Source organism: Pituophis catenifer, unplaced genomic scaffold (genome assembly GCF_029215685.1).
Source record: "Pituophis catenifer annectens isolate HBS135680 unplaced genomic scaffold, rPitCat1.0.hap2 SCAF_3, whole genome shotgun sequence".
Classification (NCBI taxonomy): Eukaryota; Metazoa; Chordata; class Lepidosauria; order Squamata; family Colubridae; genus Pituophis; species Pituophis catenifer.
In genome coordinates this window covers 112256808-112266109 of record NW_027256883.1, presented here as the reverse complement: position 1 = coordinate 112266109, position 9302 = coordinate 112256808, and positions in this window count along the sequence as shown.

Here is a 9302-nt window from a genome sequence, read left to right as displayed (position 1 = left end):
CCCCGCTCTCCTCCCGTTCTGGGCCCCCGCCAGAGCCCTCCGTCTCCTCCTCCTGCTCACATTCCGCCCCCTACCCCGCTTTAGGAGCCGCACCCGGCGCTTCCCAGAGCCGCTCTGCCTCCTTCCCCCTCCTCGCCGCCGTTCTCCGGACAGGCCGTCACGGACTCGCCCCCTCAACCCCCGCAGCCGCCATCTTAACCACCGAGCTTGGGGAAAAGGACAGAAGGACTCCCTCTCTCCCACCTCCGGTCTTCCAGGGACGTCGGTAGCTCCTCCTGGCCCCGCCTCGCCTCCGCCTGCAGCACCGCCCCGAATCGCGGGTCGTCGAGGCTGGCCCCGCTCATTCCTCACACGCCTCGGATCCTTTCTTTGGCAGCTTGCTGGGAAAGCCGAGAAACGGTATTTAAACAAATGCCCCAGAAGGTTCGGATGAAACAGATAAATGCTCTCAGGTTATTCTCAGTTCGTAATATCCCACGGTAAATATACTAACATCGTTTTTTATTGCGCTCTCTCAAATGTAGGATCGCGAAGTACATTTCAATTAATGACTGCATTTGCACAATCAAGTGCAATAATGAATTGTATCCTGAGAGGAATCTGTCCAGGGCACAGAAACGTTGCAGTTAAGAGGAAAGGTCTTAATTTCATTTCGATGGAAAGATTTAGTCAAAACTGGTATAGTTAATAGTGGTTTTTAAGAAAAGAACGGAATGGAAATGCATAGGAGGTGGAATGAAATGAAAAAGCTTTTCTCTCTCTCTCTTTTTGTTCTATTAAATAGTCTCACTTATCAGCCACAATTGGGACTGGCAACTTGGTTGCTAAGCACTGCAGTCACAAAGTGGAAAGCTGAGGGATGGATTTAAAATCTTACTTCCCATTCCATCATTAAGCAAAACATTATGTGGCCACAACTTTTGATTTTTCTTCCACCCTCAGCATTAATTCTGCTTGTCCAAAATTGGTGTCCCCCCACCCTGTCCCCACCCCAAAGGCAATCTCATGACCATGGAACACTGTAATGGTTGTAAATATGATTGGTTGCAATAGTTTTTTTTAAAACAGTCATATTATGAGCAGTCGTTAAATAATATATAACAAAGAAATGGTGAAACTAGAAAACTATTTTTAATTCTAGGATTATATAAAAAACACCCTAGTGTTTCCCCACACTTTTAAGTACAGATGGTTATTTTAGTTTTGGTATTTTGAGAAAATGAAATCTGGTCATCTGCTAAAAGATAAATTGATGATGACAAAATACCTCTGACTCATGTCTCATGATGGTTTATAACAGGAGTGTCAAACTCGATTTCATTGAGGGCCACATCAGGGTTTTGTTTGATCTTGGGGGGCCAGGTTGACTGTGGCTAGGGTGAGCGTGGCCAGCTCGATGTCATTCATGCAGGGGGTGCCTATGGTGGTCCAAGCTCTCTTCCCAAGCTCTGTTTCGGCTGTGAAATCGGAGCTTGGAAATGCCGCTCATGACGCTCACAAATTCCATTTTTGGCTGCAATGGCTTCCTGCAACACTCTGCCAGCAAAAACAGTGCGGGCGGGCCGCACACACTCCCAAGCTCCGTTTTCACTGGCAGAGGCACCGCGAGCTGGTCCTTTGCTGTTTCTAGGATGCCTGCGGGCCAGATCTAAGTACCCCGCAGGCCGGATCCAGGCCCTGGGCCTTAAGTTTGACACCCTTAAATGTTTGATACCAACAAGAGGGACAGTTTTCTTAGTTCTGGAATGCATTTCAATGAATGCTGATGATTCTTGAGAACATTCAGCTTTGAGTCACTAGTCTGAAGTTGGAACACCATCAACACGATGATAAAAACTATCTGCCCCCCCCCCCACCATGGGGGAAAAAGCTGCCAAAAATGGATATAAGGTGACATCATTGGCCTGACACAAGAAAAAATGCAGTTAAACTTGCAAATCCAACCAAGGTGAAAGAGCTGACAAAACTAATTCACAAAATGCTGAAAAGTGTAAAGGAGATATTTTAGGATTGGTGGAGGCATCAGAAGGGTGTGGTGGTTAATGAACACTCTATTCAACCTTGGAAGCAGTTTCAGGGAAGCAGAGCTGCCCCAGCTCAGTCATCACTATTGCAATAAGTTGAGTTGCTGAAACAGCAACCAAAGTGGTACAACATTGGATACACCATTTTGATTTACTTTTAAATTGTTATCCACCTGCAGTGTTAGAACAGGAACTAGATAATCCAGAACCACCTCCTAATATTGTACTGTATGTGAAGCTAAGCCAAGCGAAACAGATGTTTCTGCAGCAAAAACAAAGCTGCAGGACAGACCAAGTCATTCTGAGGTTTCTGAAGCCTGGGGGAGAAGGTGGCTATAGTAGTTGATTATATTCATATGTTGTTCTTAGTGATATGGAAAGCAGAATTGACATTGCTACTGTACCCATGTTTAAAAAGTGTGACACTAAGTCAGCATGAAAACTATTGCAGAATCAGCCCCTGTCTGTACAGCAATTAGAAATGTCCCTGTGCAGATTATCAAGCATATCTAGAGCCAGTGATAGAATTCTCCACCCAGAAAGACCAATGTGGCTTTAGACTGGGTCATAGTGGTGTGGATCAGATTTTCACTATAAGGCAAATAATTGAGTGGAAAGGTTAAGGAAAGCAAACTATTGCTGTCTTGATTGATTTCAAGAGTGCCTCTGACAGCGTTCACCAGAGGCCAGTATAGAAAGTTCTTTGTGATCAGCATTCCTAGCAAAATCATACAAGTTCATTTTGCCTTTTATGATGGTACAGTTAAAGTACATGATGACAAAATCAGTCCCTTTGCAGGCAAAGCACAACTGAGAAAATAGTTTATGCCATGATCCTTATTGTTCAGTGTGCTATTACATTGAATAATGGAGAAAAGTAAGGGAATGTTGTGTGAAGAAGTTGATAATTGTAATTTAGATAACACTGTTTTCATAAAGAAATCAGAACTAAAAGCAAAACAGGAAATTGGATTGTGGATAAATGTAAAAGGGTTCAAGGCCATGTCGACTAATGGTACATGAATTAAACTTCTGTTTAGTGGTGAGCCAGCTAAGCAGGTTGATGAGTTCAAGTTCTTAGGTTCTTTGACTCCTACATCTATAGTTGTGAAATCTACTAATAGTGATTCAAGAGGTAGTAGTACTCAAGCAACTTTCACCAGCATATGATGATTCTTCTTCTGGAAGAAGAAAAATATTAGCCTGAAAATGAACCTTTGAGTATTCAATACAGCCATCATGGCAGAAGCTGGAGCTGTTTCAGATACATACCAACAAGTTAGCAAGTACAAATTCACACACATTTCTCTCCCTCCCACAGAAATAATAGAAAGAAAGAAAAAAAGGCTATATGTTAATACATTGGGAAGAAAAAGAGAGAACCCCAGGTTAGGGATTCACTAAGGGTTGACTTACCAAGTAAACAGCTTCTCCAAGTTACCAGTTAACCTTCAGAGGCATCTAGGCTGTATAACTGCGATTTCTGCATCTGTTGCACTCTTATTTATTCTTTTATTTTCAGCAGTTTCTGTTCTTATCAGCAAATGTAAAATGAGGGCATTATCCCCCAACAGGTAATTATTTAAGGGGGGGGGACTAAAGTAAACAGTATTATTTATTAATTATTTAACTTGATTTCTATGTTAAATTAACCAATTTCTAAGGCTTTTATCTGATGAAAGGGAGCTGCAGCTCAAGAAAGCTTATATCCGATTTTTGTTCTGATTTTAAGTGTCTCAGCAGAATATAATAAAAAAATTAAAAAGTAATAAATCAATTTTTTTCACGGTCATACTCCAGAACAGATATATATATATATATATGTATGTGTGTGTGTGTGTGTGTGTGTGTGTTTGTGAACACAAAAACTCTGTCAGAAAAGAGGAACCAACTTCTTCCCTAGTCCAACACCTTAAAGCCACAGGACATGAAATTGATTTTAAAAAAACCAGAACTATCGCCAAAACTGAACACTTTAACAACAAAATAATCAGAGAAGCCATCGAGATAGAAAAACGTCCCCACAGCATGAATAAGATGATACCTCCCGCCTACCAGCCATTTGGAAACCCGCCCTTATTGACAAACGAATCCCAAACACAAAGAATAACACCAGACCCACACTCATGAAAACCACACAGGATGTCACCTCCACACATCCACGGAAAAAAGCAAGCCCAAACCCATACCGATGATGAGGTTTGACCACAAACCAGAAGCCAGACCAAAGCTGCATCATTAACCACGTTAAACTCCTCCAATCCATACATGAAGCAAACTGACACACTCCATGAAGATGTGGCATAACCACGAATGCAGAGCCAAACAAAAGCAACGCAGGCCACGAGTTCAAATCCTCCTGCAACTCAGACCAACCTGAGCACAGCCAAGCCCCCACCCTATCAGAACACACCCCCAGCCAATCAGAGCACAGCCAACCCCCACCCGATCAGCACAGCCAAGCCCCCTCCCAATCAGAACACACCTCCACCCAATCAGAACACAGCCAAGCTCCCACCCAATCAGTTCATTGCTCCTAGAAGCACAGGACCGAAGACACCAGCCTGAAAATGACGAATGAGACTTTGTCGAAACGTCGCCAAGGTACTTCCAATTTTACGTGGAAAAAACCCGAATAACTGAAGATGACAGGGTTGTGAGCCTGTCGAAATGTTGCTTTAAGAAAAACTTTTAAAGTCACTGGTAGGATTTTAGCTGAGGTTTTAAAGGACCTTGCAGAGTGCTCTATAAGGATTTTTAGAAGATTTTAAGCTGGGATTTTAACCAACTTATTTACAATGACGCGGGAAAACACCCAAGATTTTAATTTTTTCCATATATATATATATATATATATATATATAGCAAGTCCCAAAGGTGCTTTTTCCAAAAAGCACCTGGACTTACGTGTCCAATTGCCTTTTGGAAAAAGCACCTTTGGGACAACCATGCCTGAATGATGGAGAATCTCCATAGACAATTAAATAGCAAGGAAAACAAACAAGAAGAAAGCAAGTAGCAAGAGCCCTGGTAGCGCAGCAGACTAAAGTACTGCTATTAACATCAGCTGCCTGCAATTACTGCAAGTTCAAATCTCACCAGGCTCAAGGTTGACTCAGCCTTCCATCCTTTCTAAGGTAGGTAAAATGAGATTGTGGGGGCAATAAACCGACTTTGTATAAAATATACAAAAGTATGAAGACTATTGCTTAATGCATTGTAAGCCGCTCTGAGTCTTCGGAGAAGGGCGGCATATAAATCAAATTAAAAGAAAAAGTAGTATTAATCATTTACAACTACATTCAGCAATTCAAATCCTCTTGTTTTTAAGAGGCGTGTTTTAAGAGCACTAGGTTACTGAAGTAACATATACCATTCCTATGAGAGTATATGACGGATGGCTAATGTCACACAGCTAGACAAGTGCATGGCAATTTTATGATTTTATCAGTGTGAAAGCTCAAATAGATGCATTCATTATTTGAAAGTACCTCATTAAATCTAAATAGGCTTGTAATCTGTTTAGATTTTTATCATTATTATTTTGTGCCTTCAAGGCAATCTTCCCTCCTGGCAACTGCCAGGACAAGTCCAGGCAGTTTTCTTGACAATTTTTTCAGAAGTAGTTTGTCATCTTCCTAGGGCTGATGAGAAGTGACTTGCCCAGCTGGCTTTCAGCTGGCTTTCACACCTAAAGCAAGACTAGAAACCATGATCTTCTAGTTTCTAGACCTCTGCCTTTCATCAGTACACTAATCTGACTCTCTAGTTAAGACTTGGCAGTAATAAAATATTTTCACACTAGAGATTGCAGAGTTGCCATGGAAATGGTTAATTTCGAGGCAAATATATCTCTGTTCCTACATGAAATAGTGGGAAACAGTGAGCTGTTATACAGACTCATAATCAATTTGTAAAAAACAGATTTAGAAACAGTTCAAACTACAGGTAGTCCACGATCAAATTGGGACCAGAATTTCCTTTGCTAAGCAAGGCAGTTGTTCAATTTTGTGCCCAATTTTACATTTTTTTGCCACAATTGTTAAGCAAATCACTGCAGCTGTTAAGTGGATCACAATCATTTAGCAAATCTGGCTTCCCCCATTGACTTTAATTGTTGGAAGCTGGCTGCACATAGTGATCACATGACCCCATCATAAAACTGCTTGCCAGTTGCCAAGCACTCAAATTTTGATCACGTGACTATGGGGCTGCTACAATGGTCATAAAATGTTTCATTACCAATACTTTTTAATAAGAAAAGTTAATAGGTTTAAGGAAAGACAAAGCTTTGTCTATAATGTCTATAATAGACATCAGTGGTTGAAAATCTTAGTTTTGGGAGACAATGAACAAAATTTTTTATTGCTGTTTGTTATACATCAGCATCCGATGCTTCCAAATTCATAGTATTGTCTCTTGCAAGAATTCTGAACATTATTTTTCTAATGTCTATTACTACCATGGATTCAGGTATACAGAGTTAAAAATCATACTTTGCATCGTGGCTTACACTAAATAAAATTTTTTAAAAAGTTCTGAAAGTGAGAAAGTTCTCCCCCTTCAATAATAGGAACAAAAAAAGGAGATAAATTTTCAAAATTATTCCTTATTATTAAAGTGGGCTTCCAGGGAAGAAATATTAAACTGACAACTGTAGCAGAATGAATAGCCAGTAAGTAGACTGGGTCTTTGCAATCTCTCTCTGGATAAGGAGAGGATCTGAGATTGCACACAAGTGCTCCATTCAATGCTCCTCATGAGAAGACCATGAGATGGTCTATTGTGAGTTTAGAGCCTTGGAAGAAGTAGGAATAGCTAGCTTGCTCAATCCATGGTTGGCATCTTTAAGGATACTGGATTCAAATGTTTCTTTTTCTAATCAACTTTCAGAAATTGGTTGTTAGCTGTTTTTCAGCGGTTAGAAACCTTTGGATTGACAAATTTTACTGGGTACCCTAATCATTAGCAAAAGAAGTTTTAAACAGAAATTTATTTATTTATTTTGAATACATAGGTAGGCCTCAACTTATGACTTTGTTTAGTGACTGAAGTTTCAACAGTACTGCAAAAAGTGACTTTTGACTAGTCCTCAACTTAGAACTGTCACAGCCTCTCAGCAATCATGTGATCATGATTTGGGTGCTTGGCAATTATACATATATGATGATTGTAGCATCATTACAAAGATTCCAGATAAATTTGAAATAGGATTTTGAAATTATAGTATGCTTGTGGGAAAATATTTTTGTTTTGCATTCTAACAAAAAACAAAACAAAACATGATAGGATGGGACTTTGAAATTTGGACACCACCGGGAACTAGAAGGAACTAATGAAAGCATTGATGAAACAGCATTTAAATTTGATTAGTATAGAAGGAAGCAAAATATTTTAATGTTCAGCATACTGAAGAATATTTTTGAGCATGGATCCAGAATTTAATTTTAGGAGTATGTTTCTATAGACAGGCCACGTTTAAAAAAGTGTTCTGGAGTAACAAGTTTTACCAGGCAAGATTAAATCTGATCTGAAAGTGGATTTAAGACTACAAGAATGACATTGAAAAAGATGTTATACTGGATATATAAAAGAAAATAGATACATAAATAGCAAACTAAGAAGGTGACCTGGATATTCTTCCTACATTGAATTTACAAAAGAGGTTTGTTAAACCTTTGAAGAATTTTATGAGAAGGGACAAAGTTTAGTTTGCCTTAGTTTTTTTTTATTGTTGTAGTAGTGTTTAATAAAATTACTATTAAAAAATAAAAAGTGAAACTGTATAATTGTTATTGCAACTCCCATTTGGAATTGAAGGCATCTATAGCTAGCTGTGCAAAATCCTCATCTGTCCAACAGGCTCCTGACCTGTCTTTCAGAAAAATATCCCCATTTTAGGCCATTATATCATCTACTTTCCCTTTTATACAGCTGTCAGGTACACAAAGGGCCTATTTATCGGTGATCCTTGAAAAGCAGCACCTTCAAAGGCAGATGGGCCCATATCATATATAAAATAAAGACTCTTATTGACAAAAAGCCCTCCCTACATACAGAGGCAGGCTACTGAATTAGGGGTTCCCAGCAGGAGTTGCCTAATGAGATCAGCATCCTGAAATTCATGAATGACTTTCATCTTCAGGAGTGAATGAAGACAAGGGGCAACTCATTTGTGGGAGATGAAAGGAAAATAATTCCTCTGAACTGTACATCTGCCTATTTGGCATATTTCCTTTGAGAATTGTTTTAAAAATAAATAAATAAAGCGGAAGCAGTGTAACAGAAGGTAGGATGAAAACATGACTGAGGAAACATCTTATTAAAGAAGGTGATGCAACAGGAAGTTGATTGCTAGGTACTGAATGGAACATATGTATATTTGCCACAAACTTGGAGCTACTTCATACACTCCAGATTTATGAAATTCTGAAATCCAGAAGACTCCTACACCAACATCAAAATTGACCCAGCTACAGTACCTCAGGAAGTGAGAACAATGGGCAATGACATAGATTCAGTCAAGTCTCAGTTCTCTCTCAGGTAGCCATCTTCCTGAGCATCCGTTTAGAACTAAGAGATAGCAATTGACTAAAAGTTGTACAGCTAGGCCATGGTTATTTTGAGTTCAAATAATGCAATATTTGATTTAGTGGGAATTATGAATTGATACCAAGTAGCATCTAATGCAACACAAAATTTAGTTAACAAACCTAGCACATGCATGATTACAATTGGAGTTTTAGATGCTGTTAATCTTTGCCTATGTGAAACAGAGAAAAGGAAGATTCCATAAGAGAAAAACAATAGAGGTGGTCCTCATTTATCAACTACCTTGTTTAGCAACCATGAAAAAATAACTTTACACTCATTTATGACCTGTGCAACATTGAACATATAATTGCCATTACAGTCAATGTGTTGTCCTATATCTGACCTGTTGTTTCTCTCCCCTGCTACCTTGCAAAGCAGAGAGATTAGAGAGGAAGGGATTACAAGAGAGTAAATAGGCACAAACTGGTGAATACCCAACAAAAGCAATGCACTAGTGCTGGCAGCTGCCAAGTGCATTATGCAAATAGCCTTTTATTCGGGTTAGCAAAAATTCTGTTGACACAACTCTGCCACCAATCCATGTGGCCCTCAACCTTCAAAGAAAGCTATTTTTTAAAACAAAATATTCCACCAAGCCGAAGGTAAGCTGTCTGTGTCTGATGAAAAATTGCATCCTAAAATACTCTGAAGGCTCAGAATATAAAACAAATATGGATAATCAGC